The sequence below is a fragment of the Oryx dammah genome, unplaced genomic scaffold (assembly GCF_014754425.2).
Source record: "Oryx dammah isolate SB20612 unplaced genomic scaffold, SCBI_Odam_1.1 HiC_scaffold_1, whole genome shotgun sequence".
Taxonomy (NCBI): domain Eukaryota; kingdom Metazoa; phylum Chordata; class Mammalia; order Artiodactyla; family Bovidae; genus Oryx; species Oryx dammah.
The window spans coordinates 68,297,288-68,312,830 of record NW_024070185.1 but is presented as its reverse complement, the minus strand read 5'-3'; the positions used below and the strand labels follow the sequence as shown (position 1 = coordinate 68,312,830).

The 15,543-nt window shown below is 38.5% G+C and overlaps 1 protein-coding gene across 4 annotated transcripts in view; it reads right to left on the bottom strand.

Moving 5' to 3' along the window:
* PPP3CC (protein phosphatase 3 catalytic subunit gamma) overlaps positions 1–15,543 on the bottom strand; it is an 85,439-nt gene that overhangs the window by 58,159 nt on the left and 11,737 nt on the right. The window lies entirely within an intron of this gene.

The following is a 15,543-nucleotide window of genomic DNA, read 5'->3' as shown; positions in this document are numbered from 1 at the left end:
ACATAGGCAGAGGACAGACAAGGACCTAAGAAGGGTATCCTCCAGCCAGCCCCAAAGGCTGGTTCAGACAGCCTCTGACAAGTTTGGAAGGTCTCATTAGATGAGTATCTTTAGATCAACTCTGCACTAGGTCAATTTTTCTAAAACTTCCTAAGGATCTTCCTCAGTCCTTAAACTCCTGAGAAGTGTTTTGTTTAGTTCTGTCTACCTGGAGCTGAGGCTCTGACTGGCCCTCAGTTGCTAACAGTTGATCTCTGGTGTCACTTTGTGTCTTCTAGAGACACGTGGTTGCAAAAGTGCCATCCTTAATAATTGCTGCAGATCACATTGAGCTTTCTCAGTCTGAGCCTTTGTCTCCTCTGTGCCTCTTCTGCTTCCTTTACATTTTCAGATTATGAATATACTCAATAAATGGCATAATTTCACCAAGGAAAAATTATAAAATACAAATGGCATCTTGGGGAACTAACATGAACAAAATTATTTGAGAGGCACCTTCAAACAATAGGAAACAAAATTCTGAATACCCAATGCTCTGCATTCTTTAATATGAGGAGACTTCCAAATGCAATTCAAACTCTAAAACTGGCTCCCTGAAAGAATTCCCAAATGCCAGGAGAAAAGAACATTTGCTGAAGGAATCAGGCTTGTGTAAATATCCCTGATCTCTATCAATTAGTCCCCATTTTGATGTGTTTAGGAGACACAAGGCTTCCCTGGTGGCTCAGACAGTAAAAAATCCGCCTGCAATGTGGGAGACATGAGTTTGATCCCTGGGTGGGCAAGACCCCTGGGCAAGGTCATGGCAACTCATTCCAGTATTCTTGCCTGGAGAATCCCATGGACAGAGGAGCCTGGCGGGCTACAGTCCATCGGGTCAAAAAGAGTCAGATACGACTGAGCGACTAAGCACAGCACAGGAGATACAAAGAGGCTTTCCTGGTGGTTCAGTGGTAAAGAATCCACCTGCCAATGCAGGAGACACAGGTTCAATCCCTGGGTCAGGAAGATCCCCTGGAGGAGGCAATGGAACCCACTCCAGTATTCTTGCCTGGAAAATCCCATGAACAGAGGAGCCTGGGGAGACTACAGTCCATGGGGTTGCAAAGAGTCAGACACCAATGAAGTGACTTAGCACTCACACAGGCAGGAGACACAAAACCTGGAAAAGACTATTTGGCATTACCCTAAAGAGAATTTAGAGACCAGTTAATCCACAGGTAATAAAGGCCCTTTTAATTTGTAACTCTCTGAAAGTTGTAAGATTACTCATTTCTAATACCCTCACAATTCCCCTCTCATTCAACCTTTAACTCTTAACAATGTCTTTCGTTATTGATTTTGAAGGAATGTAAAAGAATGCATGTAAAGACATGGAAATGTGAATGCATAGTATCAGATATGGTTTTGGTTATGTGGAAATAAAGAGAATAATTTTGTATTTTAGAAAAAGAAATGTCTGTCTCACCACAAAAAAGATATGGTCATTATACGGTGTTTATATGTTGTCAGCTAACACCATTGTGGTAAATAATCATTTTTATAAGTATATCAAATTAACATATTACACACGTTAAACTCACGAGATGATATATGTCAATTTTATCTTAATAAAGCTGGCGGGGGGAATTTCTGGTTGTATCAAAAAATGACAGAGTATAGCTACAGATAAATTAGACAGCAGACCTTAATAAAGGTAGAAAGTCTAAGAACTGGTATATTTTATTTGTCTGGGTTTGTACACAAACAAAACAACCTTTGATGAGAGAAAGAAAATACATCAAAATTTCTGACAAAACTGGTCAAATGTGAGGGATTTATCATAAGGAATAAAGGCTTATAAATCCTTTTAATGTAAATGCTTTCATGAGTAATAAATAGAGGAAAACTAGAATTTGATTTGCTTTCTGTTAAAAGGGCAAAGTTATTCTGTGCCGATAGAAGACATTCCTTAAATCCTTAAATCAAAGTATCCTGTTAATTCTGTGCTTTTTTAACAAACTTGTAAGTCTTCTTTTTTTTTTAATATTCCTTACTTTTAGAAAAAAGATGACATTCCTAATAAACAGTGTTACTTATTACTGTATTTTTAAATATACAGCCTTTAATTTACTCCTCATCTTTGGACAGTCACAACTAGTATTTTGTCACACAACAATTCCCTTCAATTTTGTTCTACTCCAAATTCAGAACAATAAAACTGTAAAGATGTCTCTTACGCCTACAATACCTTTGGACCATTAGGTTACACAAAGATTTGATCCTTTACCTTATTAAAAATATTTTTAAAGGATTAACAGAAATTATTAGCTCTGTTTGGCATTCTCCAACTTTTAATTAATTCAAAACTATTGTGAGAGCTCTTTGCTTTATTAAAATGGGGTAAAAAGAAAAAAAAAATCTGACAAATGAAGAGTTCAGCCTTCAGCTTTCCTAAGTTAATGATGTATTAATTTAAAATGTGTTAAAATGGCAGCCCACTCCCGTACTCTTGCCTGGCAAATCCCATGGACGGAGGAGCCTGGTAGGCTGCAGTCCATGAGGTCTCTAAGAGTCGGAGACGACTGAACGACTTCACTTTCACTTTTCACTTTCATGCATTGGAGAAGGAAATGGCAACCCACACCAGTGTTCTTGCCTGGAGAATCCCAGGGACAGGGGAGCTTGGTGGGCTGCCGTCTATGGGGTCGCACAGAGTCAAACACGACTGAAGTGACTTAGCAGCAGCAGCAGCAAAGTAGATATGCTTCAATGTTTGTATATCTTTGAGGTTAAAGATATATTTATATACAAAACTGACACAATAGCTGTCAACAAAAGATTTATCTCCAGGTTTAAACAAGCTTGTATTGGTGACATTCCTCATACATTTTATAGGATAAATCAAAAGCCTTGGAGATTTGTCGATATCCTCTCTGTTCAAGACATATTCTTACCTTCAGAATACTCAATGACTGACTCTTTATGAAACTGATTATGTAGTTTAACAGAAGATTTCACTCTCTTCCATTCTGATAAGGCTGGTTAATGGTTAATATAATAAATAATGAATAAATAAAGCCTGTAGACTCAACACCTACAAAGAGTTTCTGCTTCTTCCTTACATTCACCTAAAGTTCCAGGTATAATCTAAAGATCAACAGTTAACCTTGGGGAGACATGTCAAAAGAACTTTGGTAAAGGTATGTATCATGTACTTGTAACTAACACTGCTGCTGCTGCTGCTGCTGCTGCTAAGTCGCCTCAGTCGTGTCCGACTCTGTGCGACCCCACAGACGGCAGCCTGCCAGGCTCCCCCATCCCTGGGATTCTCCAGGCAAGAACACTGGAGTGGGTTGCAATTTCCTTCTCCAATGCAACTAACACTACATGGAACAAATTAACTATGCGTAACGCTGACATCATTGCTATGGCCAGACACTGTGTCTGAGTTAGGATTTCCAGAACTGTTTTGCTCCAAAAGCAGAAGATAACGTGAATAGACCATTTATGTCCAAAATCAACAGAACACAATCTCTCAGATGCCAGAAGCCACTGATTACCATGCACATTCCATGATTTTGCCCTTTATTCTCTTGGATATTTTCTTCTGTCTCAAGATTCCAGACTGTCAGTAAACACCCTGCCCTTTATTCTTAGTACTACCAAGACCTTTATCCTTGATAATCAACAAATGCAGGACTAATTCCTCAGACACTGGGAAAGGAAAATAATCTATATCCAAATTAAAGGGGAAAAAATGACTTGGTTACCATAGGAAGATCCAGATAGATACGAAATATATGAGACATTATCTCAAGTTTTAACAATAATTATTGAAGTTTTGTCTGTTACAGATGTCATGTGTGTGGTCTCCAGAGTCTTAAATAATACATTCAGTCATTATCATGCCAGGTGACTCAGACTCAAAAAACAATCATCTGACCTAGAGGGGTGGGATGGGTGGGTGGGAGGGAGGCCCCAGGGGGAGGGGACATATGTATACATATAGCTCATTCAAATTGTATAGCAGAAACCTACGAAACATTGTAAAACAATTATATTACAATAAAATAAATAAAAACAGAAAAATCATCTAAGAAAAAGAACAAAACGGCTTGGTGTTTACAGAGGTCAAAATTACTATCATCAAAAGCTTGATAAACACTCACAACCTCTCTGAACAATGGCACAGATCTTGACTGATCACTCTTAAATGGTAAATCCTCCAGTTTAGTTAAAAAATGATCAGAAGCAAAGAGTGAAAATTCAAACAGAAACCACAAATTGTTCCCAAACTCAGAAAAAACACTATGACTTAGAAGTCAGAAAAAGTGAACCAAGTCAAACCCAATGTGCATTACAGACTATCTAAGCTCTTTTTTTTTTTTGACATTAGCTCATTATGTATGTTCCAGTACTACACAGAAACTGATCTGACAAAAACACCTCAGAGACTCAGGTGTACTAAATATAAAATCACTGACCATTCCAGCAAGTCAACTACATCACACAGTGTAGCCAGTCCCTGCCCAGACTACTAACTTCCACCCTAAATTCACTCTATGACCAATCTCTGCTCTGAAAATTTTGTGTATCTTCCTTTCTAACTCCCTCCTTCTGAGATGCTCCACCAGTTATTTTAGTATATGTTATTCCTTGCTGCAACAAGCTAAGTGTAACTTCATTTTGATAAGATATAGATGTGCTCCTGGTGGTCTCTGGTGACAGGCTTTAACTTCCCCAAGACAGGGAACTGGTGGCCTAGAATCAGGGATAGGAAGAAGACTTTTGTTACACACCTTATAAAAGTTTATACCATATTATTGTATTAGTCACCTAGAGACAGACATATTGGAGTGTGAAGTCAAGTGGGCCTTAGGAAGCATCACTACGAACAAAGCTAGTGGAGGTGACGGAATTCCAGCTGAGCTATTTCAAGTCCTGAAAGATGATGCTGTGAAAGTGTGGCACTCTATGCCGGCAGATCTGGAAAACTCAGCAGTGGCCACAGGACTGGGAAAGGCCAGTTTTCATTCTAATCTCAAAGAAGGGCAATGCCAAAGAATGCTCAGACTACCACACAAATGCACTCATCTCACATGCTAGCAAAGTAATGCTCAAAATTGTCCAAGCCAGGCTTCAACAGGACGTGAGTGGAGAACTTCCAGATGTTCAAGCTGGATTTAGAAAAGGCAGAGGAACCAGAGATCAAATTGCCCAACATCCACTGCATCATAGAAAAAGCAAGAGAATTTCAGAAAAACATCTACTTCTGCTTCATTGACACACTAAAGCCTTTGACTGTATGGATCACAACAAATTGTGGAAAATTCTTCAAGAGATGGGAATACCGTACCACCATACCTGCCTCTTGAGAAATGTGTATGCAGGTCAAGAAGCAACAGTTAGAACTGGACATGGAACAACAGACTGGTTCCAAATTGGGAAAGGAGTATGTCAAGGCTGTATATTGTCACCCTACTTATTTAATTTATATGCAGAGTACATCATGCAAAATGTTAGCCTGGATGAAGCACAAGCTGGAATCAAGGTTGCCAGGAGAAGTATCAATAACCTCAGATATGCAGATGACATCACCCTTATGGCAGAAAGCAAAGAGGAACTAAAGAGCCTCTTGATGAAGGTGAACGAGGAGAGTGAAAAAGCTGGCATAAAACTCAACATTCAAAAAACTAAGATCATGGCATCTGGTCCCATCACTTCATGGCAAATAGATGAGGAATCAATGGAAACAGTAACAAACTTTATTTTCTTGGGCTCCAAAATCACTGCAGATGGTGACTGCAGCCATAAAATTAAAAGACGCTTGCTCCTTGGAAGACAAGCTATGAGGACAGGACATATATTAAATATAACAGGACCGCATATTAAAAGCAGAGACATTACTTTGCCAACAAAGGTCCATGTAGTCAAAGCTATGGTTTTTCCAGTAGTCATATATGGAGTGAGAGTTGGATCACAAAGAAAGCTGAGTGCTGAATAATTGATGCTTTTGAACTGTGGTGTTGGAGAAGACTCTTGAGAGTCCCTTGGACAGCAAGATCCAACCAATCCATCCTAAAGGAAATCAGTCCTGAATATTCATTGGAAGGACTGACACTGAGACTGAAGCTCCAATACTTTGGCCACCTGATGCGAAGAGCCTCATTAGAAAAGATCCTAATGCTGGGAAAGATTGAGGGCAGAAGGAGAGGGGACAACAGTGGACGAGATGGTTGGATGGCATCATTGACTCAATGGACATGAGTTTGAGCAAGCTCCACGAGTTGGTGAAGGATAAGGAAGCCTGGGATGCTGCAGTCCATGGGGTCACAAAGAGTTAGACATGACTGAGCAACTTAACAACAACACAAATTGTATTACTTATTCAAAATGTACATAACTCTATTATAAATTAATCAATCCAATTGTAATACTACCAATATCTATTTTGGCTGCAACTCATCTAGGAATCGAAGAGTATTGCCGGAAGTCAGAGGTAAATTCACCACCTGTTTCTACAAGGCTAGAAAGAATACTTTTGGTTTTTTTTTTTTTGGCCATGCTGTAAAGCTTGAGGGATCTTAGTTCCCCTACCAGAGATTGAACCCAGGCCTAGGCAGTGAAAGTGCTGAGTCCTAACCACTGGACTGCCAGGCAATTCCCAAAGATAACTGACCATTAATGGATCATCAATACATCATCAACAGATCTTGGTGTCCAAATTCAAAACCTCTTCCTATTGTGAAACTTAACAAATCTAAATCAGCCGTCAGTTAGACGTGATAATTTGCTTTGTATCTAATGTGAACAAAACATTATTACACTTAGTGTTTATTAAAATCAAACTTAATGACTGCCATTAAATAGCCTCATAAGTGGAGCTATGCTTGACAAATATCATGGCTCACACTGCAAATAAAGTGAAGATTTTCAAGCTATTGGAAACTTTTTTGAAATTCTCAAAGAATTTGCAAAAACAGAAAGCACAGCATAATGAATACCACAGTATCAATGTTTAACCTTCTGCTTATCTTCAGATCACATCAAAGAAACTATATACTCAATGCAAAACAATTTTTAACAACATATACAAATTACTGTATATAAAACAGACAAGCAATAGGATTTATTATACAACACAGAGAATTATATCTTGTAATAACTTATAATGGAAAACAATATAAAACATATATATTATATAACTGAATTACTCTATGATACACCTGAAACTAACAAAATATTATATATCCAGTATACTTCAAATTTTAAAAAATACTTATTTCTTCATCTATTTATTTGACTGCATCAGGTCTTAGCTGTGGGACACAGCATCTTCCTTTCATCATGTGGGACCTTTTGTTACAGCACACAGATTCTCTAGTTGTGGTGGGTGGGCTTAGTTGCTCCATGGCATGTGGGATCCCAATTACCCAATCAAGGATCAAACCCATGTCCTATGCAAGGTGGATTCCCAACCCTAGGACAACCAGGGAAATTCCCATATTTCCATTTAAAAAAAGAATTTTTAAAAAACTAAAGTTCACAGAAAACCGTAACTCCCACAAAACCAAATCCCTTAGAATGCCACCAAAGATAGTCACTGTTAAAATTTCGGTATAGATCTTACTATTTTTAAGTTAAATATTTTATTTTATAATCAGCTGTACTATATAATCCTGTAATCTGTCTCTTGGAAAATGCTGCAGAATCCTCCTCTTATAACCTGTTTCTTTGAATTTTGTATTAAACTACTAAAATCTCACACCAACAAATATTCTTCTACAATAGAATTCTCAAAGTTTGCATCGTAATTCACCTAACCAATTTGCTATTATTAAACACTGCAGCTATTCTTATTGTTAATTTTTGCTATCATGAGTAATGTAGAAAGAAATATCTTTGTTCATACCTCTATCATCTCATATGCTCACCGGTCATTCAAATTTACTCCTTCATAAATTATCTATAAACAACATCTCCTTTGCTCACTTTTATTGTCCTTCTGAATGATTTGCTGTTCTTTAATAAGTATAAAAAATAACTAAGAATACACCCGTGGATTAAAGCTAGTCATATAGTGCAAATATTTTCTCTCTGAAGCATACTTTGAAAAGGAGGCATTTCAACTCTAGGCAGTATTTCAAAGTAAATTGTTTGCCGGGAAATAGATGGGGAAACAGTAGAAACAGTGTCAGACTTTATCTTTTTGGGCTCCAAAATCACTGTAGATGGTGACTGCAGCCATGAAATTAAAAGATGCTTACTCCTTGGAAGAAAAGTTATGACCAACCTAGATAGCATATTCAAAAGCAGACACATTACTTTGCCATCAAAGGTCCATGTAGTCAAGGCTATGGTTTTTCCAGTGGTTATGTATGGACATGAGAGTTGGACTGTGAAGAAAGCTGAGCGCCGAAGAATTGATGCCTTTGAACTGTGGTGTTGGAGAAGACTCTTGAGAGTCCCTTGGACTACAAGGAGATCCAACCAGTCCATCCTAAAGGAGATCAGTCCTGGATGTTCATTGGAGGGAATGATGCTACAGCTGAAACTCCAATACTTTGGCCATCTGATGCGGAGAACTGACTCATTTGAAAAGACCCTGATGCTGGGAAAGTTGAGGGCAGGAGGAGAAGGGGACGACAGAGGATGAGATGATTGGATGGCATCACTGACACAATGGACATGGGTTTGGGTGGGCTCCAGGAGTTGGTGATCGACTGGGAGGCCTGGCATGCTGTGGTTCATGGGGTCGCAAAGAGTTGGACACGACTGAATGACTAAACTGAAGTCATCTGCACCAAATCCTGGATTAATTTTAGGGTATAGCTCCCTTAACTTCTTTTTTAAAAATAAGGTTTATTGAGGTGTATTTAGCAACAGTAAACTGTATCCACTAATGTGCACAATTTGATAAAATATGACACATCTCCGTTTGTCAAACCACAACCACAATCAAGATATGAAACATTTCCATTACGCTTGAAAGACCCTCTCCTCTGCCTCCCAGCACCAGACAACCACTGCTCTACTTTCTGCCACTACACATGAATTTTGCACTTTTTATTTTTGTATGAATGGAACAGTCCAGTTTTTAGTTTTTTTGTGTCTGGTATTTTTCATAAACATAGTGGTTTTGTGATTCACCTGTGCTGTTGAATATATCAGTAGTTTTTAACTTTTTACTGCTGACTAGGCCCCACTGTGAGGATTTACCATGAGGTCATTCATATACTCACTGAATATTTCCTGGTTTGGGCTATTATGACCAAACCTGCTATAAACATTTGTGCACAAATCTTATTTTCATTCAGTTCAGTTCAGTTCAGTAGCTCAGTCGTGTTCGACTCTTTGCGACCCCATGAATCGCAGCACGCCAGGCCTCCCTGTCCCTCACCAACTCCTGGAGTTCACTCAGACTCACGTCCATCGAGTCCATGATGCCATCCAGCCATCTCATCCTCTGTCGTCCCCTTCTCCTCCTGCCCCCAATCCCTCCCAGCATCAGAGTCTTTTCCAATGAGTCAAATCTTCACATGAGGTGGCCAAAGTACTGGAGTTTCAGCTTTAGCATCATTCCCTCCAAAGAAATCCCAGGGTTGATCTCCTTCAGAATGGACTGGTTGGATCTCCTTGCAGTCCAAGGGACTCTCAAGAGTCTTCTCCAACACCACAGTTCAAACGCATCAATTCTTCAGCACTCAGCTTTCTTCACAGTCCAACTCTCACATCCATACATGACCACTGGAAAAAACATAGCCTTGACTAGACGGACCTTTGTTGGCAAAGTAATGTGTCTGCTTTTGAATATGCTATCTAGGTTGGTCATAACTTTTCTTCCAAGGAGCAAGAGTCCTTTTAATTTCATGGCTGCAATCACCATCTGCAGTGATTTTGGAGCCCAAAACAATAAAGTCTGACACTGTTTCCACTGTTGCCCCATCTATTTCCCATGAAGTGATGGGACTGGATGCCATGATCTTCGTTTTCTGAATGTTGAGCTTTAAGCCAACATTTTCACTCTCCTCTTTCACTTTCATCAAGAGGTTCTTTAGTTCCTCTTCACTTTCTGCCATAAGGCTGGTGTCATCTGCATATCCGAGGTTACTGATATTTCTCCCGGCAGTCTTGATTCCAGCTTGTGCTTCATCCAGCCCAGTGTTTTTCATGATGTACTCTGCATATAAGTTAAATAAGCAGGGTGACAATATACAGCTTTGACGTACTCCTTTTCCTATTTGGAACCAGTCTCTTGTTCCATGTCCAGTTCTAACTGTTGCTTCCTGACCTGCATATAGGTTTCTCAAGAGGCAGGTTAGGTGGTCTGGTATTCCCATCTCTCTCAGAATTTTCCAGTGTATTGTGATCCACACAGTCAAAGGCGTTGGCATAGTCAATAAAGCAGAAATAGATGTTTTTCTGGAACTCTCTTGCTTTTTCCATGACCCAGCAGATGTTGGCAATTTGATCTCTGGTTCCTCTGCCTTTTCTAAAACCAGCTTGAACATCTGAAAGTTCACGGTTCACATATTGCTGAAGCCTGGAGAATTTTGAGCATTTTACTTTACTAGCCTGTGAGATGAGTCCAATTGTGCAGTAGTTGGAGATTTTTGGCATTGCCTTTCTTTGGGATTGGAATGAAAACTGACCTTTTCCAGTCCTGTGGCCACTGCTGAGTTTTCCAAATTTGCTGGCACATTGAGTGCAACACTGTTAACAGCATCATCTTTTAGGATTTGAAACAGCTCAACTGGAATTCCATCACCTCCACTAGCTTTGTTCATAGTGATGTTTTCTAAGGCCCACTTGACTTCACATTCCAGGATGTCTGGCTCTAGGTGAGTGATCACACCATCGTGATTATCTTGGTTGTGAAAATCTTTTTTGTACAGTTCTTCTGTGTATTCTTGCTCTTGGGTAAATACCTAGGGGTGGAGTGCCAGAGATGTAAGGTCAGATGTATAATTAACATATGAGGAGACTGTCGAGCAATTTTCCCCAAGGACTTTTACAACTTTACATTCCCACCAACAGTGCCTGAGAGCTTGTCACTCCACATCCTTGTTAAAACTTGATAGCTGTCCCTTCAATTTCAGCCATTCTAACGGGTGTGTCATGGTAGTTCATTGTGGTTTTAATGTGTACTTCTTTAATAGCTAATGATATCAAATATCTTCTTGTCTACTACTGGCTATTTATATATCTTCATCTGTGACTTGTCTGTTCAAATTGTGTCCATTTTTAAATTTTGCTGGTTGGCTTATCAGTGAGTTGTTCTTTACATATTCTTAATAAAAGTCCTTTGTAAGACACACCTAGTGTATTTTCTCCCAGTCCAAGGCTTGTCTTTCATTCTCTTAACAAAACATATTTAGAAGAACAAACGATTTTAATTTTGATGAAGTCCAATTAGCAGTTTTTATAGTTCTTGCTGTTTGTGACTAAAGAAAACTTTGTCTACCCCAAGGTCACAAAGATTTCTTCTAGTTTTCCTTACAGTTCAGTTCAGTTCAGTCGCTCAGTCGTGTCCAACTCTTTGTGACCCCATGGACTGCAGCGTGGCAGGCTTCCCTGTCCATCACCAACTTCCCAGAGCTTACTCAAACTCACGTCCATCAAGACGGTGATGCCATCCAACCATCTCATCCTCTGTCGTCCCATTCTCCTCCCGCCTGCAAACTTTCCTAGCATCAGGGTCTTTTCCAGTGAGTCAGTTCTTTGCATCAGATGGCCAAAGTATTGGAGTTTCAGCTTCAGTATTAGTCCTTCCAATTAATATTTGGGACTGATATCCTTTAGGATGGACTGGTTGGATTTCACTGCAGTCCAAGGGACTCTCAAGAGTCTTCTCCAACACCACAGTTCAAAAGCATCAATTCTTCAGTGCTCAGCTTTCTTTGTGATCCAACTCTCACATGCATACGTGACCACTGGAAAAACCACAGCTTTCACTAGACGGACCTTTGTGGGCAAAGTGATGTCTCTGCTTTTAATACGCTGTCCTAGTTGGTCATCGCTTCTCTTCCAAGGAGTAAGTGCCTTTTAATTTCATGACTGCAGTTACCATCTGCAGTGATTTTGGAGCCCAAGAAAATAAAGTCTGTTACTGTTTCCACTGTTTCCCCATCTATTTGCCATGAAGTGATGGGACTGGGTGCCATGATATTCGTTTTCCGAATGTTGAGTTTTAAGCCAACATTTTCACTCTCTCTCTTTCACTTTCATCAAGAGGCTCTTTAGCTCTTCTTTACTTCTGCCATAAGAGTGGTGTCATCTCCATATCTGAGGTTATTGATATTTCTCCCAAGTTTAGAAAAATGGTAACGTTTCGCTTTTATATTTAGGTCTGTGATCCATTATTAAATAAGCCTTGTGTAGGCTACGTGTCAGATTTTACTTTTCTCCACACGGATATCCAGTTGTCCCAACACCATTTGTTGTAAACGTTTTCTTTTCACTGCTGAATTGCCTTATCAAAAAATCAAGTGACCATTTATGTGTAGCTCTATTTCTGGACTCTGCTCCTTTCCATTTATCTATCTGTCTGTGCTTTTCACCTTTACCACACTGTCTTGATTACTGGAGGTTTATAATGAGTCTTGAAATCAGTAGTGTGAGTCCTTCAAGCTTGTTCTTCCTTTTTAAAATCAGTTTGCTTACTATTTGCAATAGCCAAGTCATGGAAACAACCTAATTGTCCAACAACAGATGAATGGATAAAGATACGGTATACACACACACACACACACACACACACACACACAGGAATACTACTCAGTCATAAAAAAAGAATAAAATAATGTCATTTGCAGCAAACATGCATGGGCCTAGAGATACTCATATTAAGTGAAGTCTGAAAGATAAAGAGAAATATCATATGGTATCACTGCCATGTATAATCTAAAATATGATACAAATGAACTTATTTACAAAACAGAAACAGAATCACAAGCATACAAAATAAACTTAGGGTTACAAAACAGGGAAAGAAGGGCTAAATTAGGAGTCTGGGATTAGCAGATACAAACTATTATGAATAAAATAGATAAGTAAGGACCCATTGTAGAGCACAGGGAACTATACTCAAAATCTTATAATCAACTATAATAGCAAAGAATATATACATATTATATATATACAGCGTGCCAGGCTTCCCTGTCCTCCACTGTCTCCCAGAGTTTGCTAAAGTTCATGTCCATTGAGTCAGTGATGATATGTAACCATCTCATCCTCTGCACCTCCTTCTCCTGCCCTCAATCTTTCCCAGCATCAGGGTCTCTTCCAATGAGTCAGTTCTTCGCCTCGGGTGGCCAAAGTACTAGAGCTTCAGCTTTAACATCAGTCCTTCTGGTGAATATTCAGGGTTGATTTCCTTTAGTATTTCTAGAAGTATGTTTGTTTAAATCATGAATGGGATGTTGAATTTTTGTCAAATAGTTTTTCTGAATTTACTGAGGTAATGCTATGTGTTTCTCCTTTATTCTGTTAATATGTAGATTATATTCATTGATTTTCAAATGTTAACACAACTTTGCATTACTGAGATAAATCCTACTTGATAATAATGCATTATTCTTTTTGTTAATACATTAAACTTCCTAATATAAGTTAGCTACAATCTCTGATGCTAAATTATTTATATTGTGCTAGGTTGTCAAAAGTATCCAAAAAACACTTTTCAGTATAGGTTTCAGATTTCAACTTTCTTCACTATAGAGTCACAAAAAATAATAGTGATCATAATGATAATTGTTGTCTGCTAACTACAAAACAGGCATTATACTGAGGGCTTTACATACAGAGTCTCATCTAACCTAATAACACTCTATGAAGTATTATTATCCCCAGTTGACAAATGTGAAAACCAAGGTTCAGGGAAGTTAGAAACTTTGTCCAAAATCTCACAACTAGTAAGTAACTGGAGGAGCTGGAATTTGATCTCAGGTTGATTGATTCCAGAGACTAAGTTCCTTTGCTATAGCGAAAGTCACTCAGTCGTGTCTGACTCTTTCCAATCCCATGGACTGTCCATGGAAATCTCCAGGCCAGAATACTGGAGAGGGTAGCCCTTCCCTTCTCCAGGGGATCTTCCTAACCCAGGGAATGAAATCCTGGTTTCCCACATCGCAGGCAGATTCTTTACCAGTTGAGCCACAAGGGAAGCCCAATAACTGAAGTAGGTAGCCTATCCCTTTTCCAGCAGATCTTCCCAAGCCAGGAATTGAAATGGGTCTCCTGCATTGCAGGAGGATTCTTTACCAACTGAGCTATCAGGGAAGTCCTTTGCTATAGTGCTTCATCAAATAATCTCTAATAGTTTTTCTTCATACATAAGTCAAAGTAAAAAAAAAAAAAGGTTAGAATACAAATAATCTCTCTGGGAAGCCACTAAAATTTAAGTTTAAATGAGTACTATGTAGACATAACACACAGTAAATAAATTCATATGCAAATATACTCAAGAAAGCAAAAGAATTTTATACAATCCAGAATTTTACACAATTCAAGATTTTACAGAATTCATGGTTATACAATGTTACTAACTGAAAAATAAAACACTCAGTACCTGAAGAGATCTAAGTTCCTATAGCTGGCCTTCCTAAAATCCTATTTAATAATGATTATTTGTTAAAACCTTAAGTTCTGAAATCTATAGAAGACAAAAAACTGCAGAGGTTCTTTGAGTAAAAGTAGAAAATACGAGGGAGGTAATTATATTCTAAGTTAAATAATTCAGTATTTATCGAGCATCTACTACATACTCATACTATCTAGAAGGTAAGGTATAGATTATAGAACTTTAACACATGAGTTTACCTTAAAGAAACTTATATTCTATTTAAGCACACAAAATAATTAATGTAATGTCAATATTACATCAAAAAATAAGATGTAATGTCAACACAGAACAGTTAAGCAATATACTGTATTAGAAGTATTAGCTGTATGAAAGACTATAGAGGGGATTATCAGTAGATGGCTACAGAAATTGAGGAAGGGCATCAGAAAGTTTAAACCTGAGCTGGAAGTCTGGGTCTTCTGGAAATTCCAAAGCTACTTTCTCAATCCTCATTTTAAGGTATTTATTTCCACTCTTGGCACCAAAATAAAATAAACAGAAGGTATACTAAAAGAGAGAAAAGAGGAAATTCCAAACACAGATGTAATATACTGCACGTAGACCCAGATTTGATCTCTGGGTTGGAAAGATCCCCTGGATAAGGGAATGGCTACCCACTCCAGTAGTCTTGCCTGCAGAATCCCATGGACAGAGAAGTCTGGTGGGCTAATAAGTCCATGGGGTCACAAAGAGTCAGATATGACTGAATGACTAACACTTTATACATATTTTTAATGAAATAGTTAAAAAAATAAATTTACATAAAATGGTATAGAAAATAATATAAATACTATGAATACCCATGTACCTACCACATAGATTTAAAACATTGTCTGCCATATCTGTTTCAAATACTTTAAAGAACTAGAATGTTACAATTATAATTGAAGACAGCCTCCATCCTTTTCCTTCATCCCAGAGGTAATTAGTACCATTAA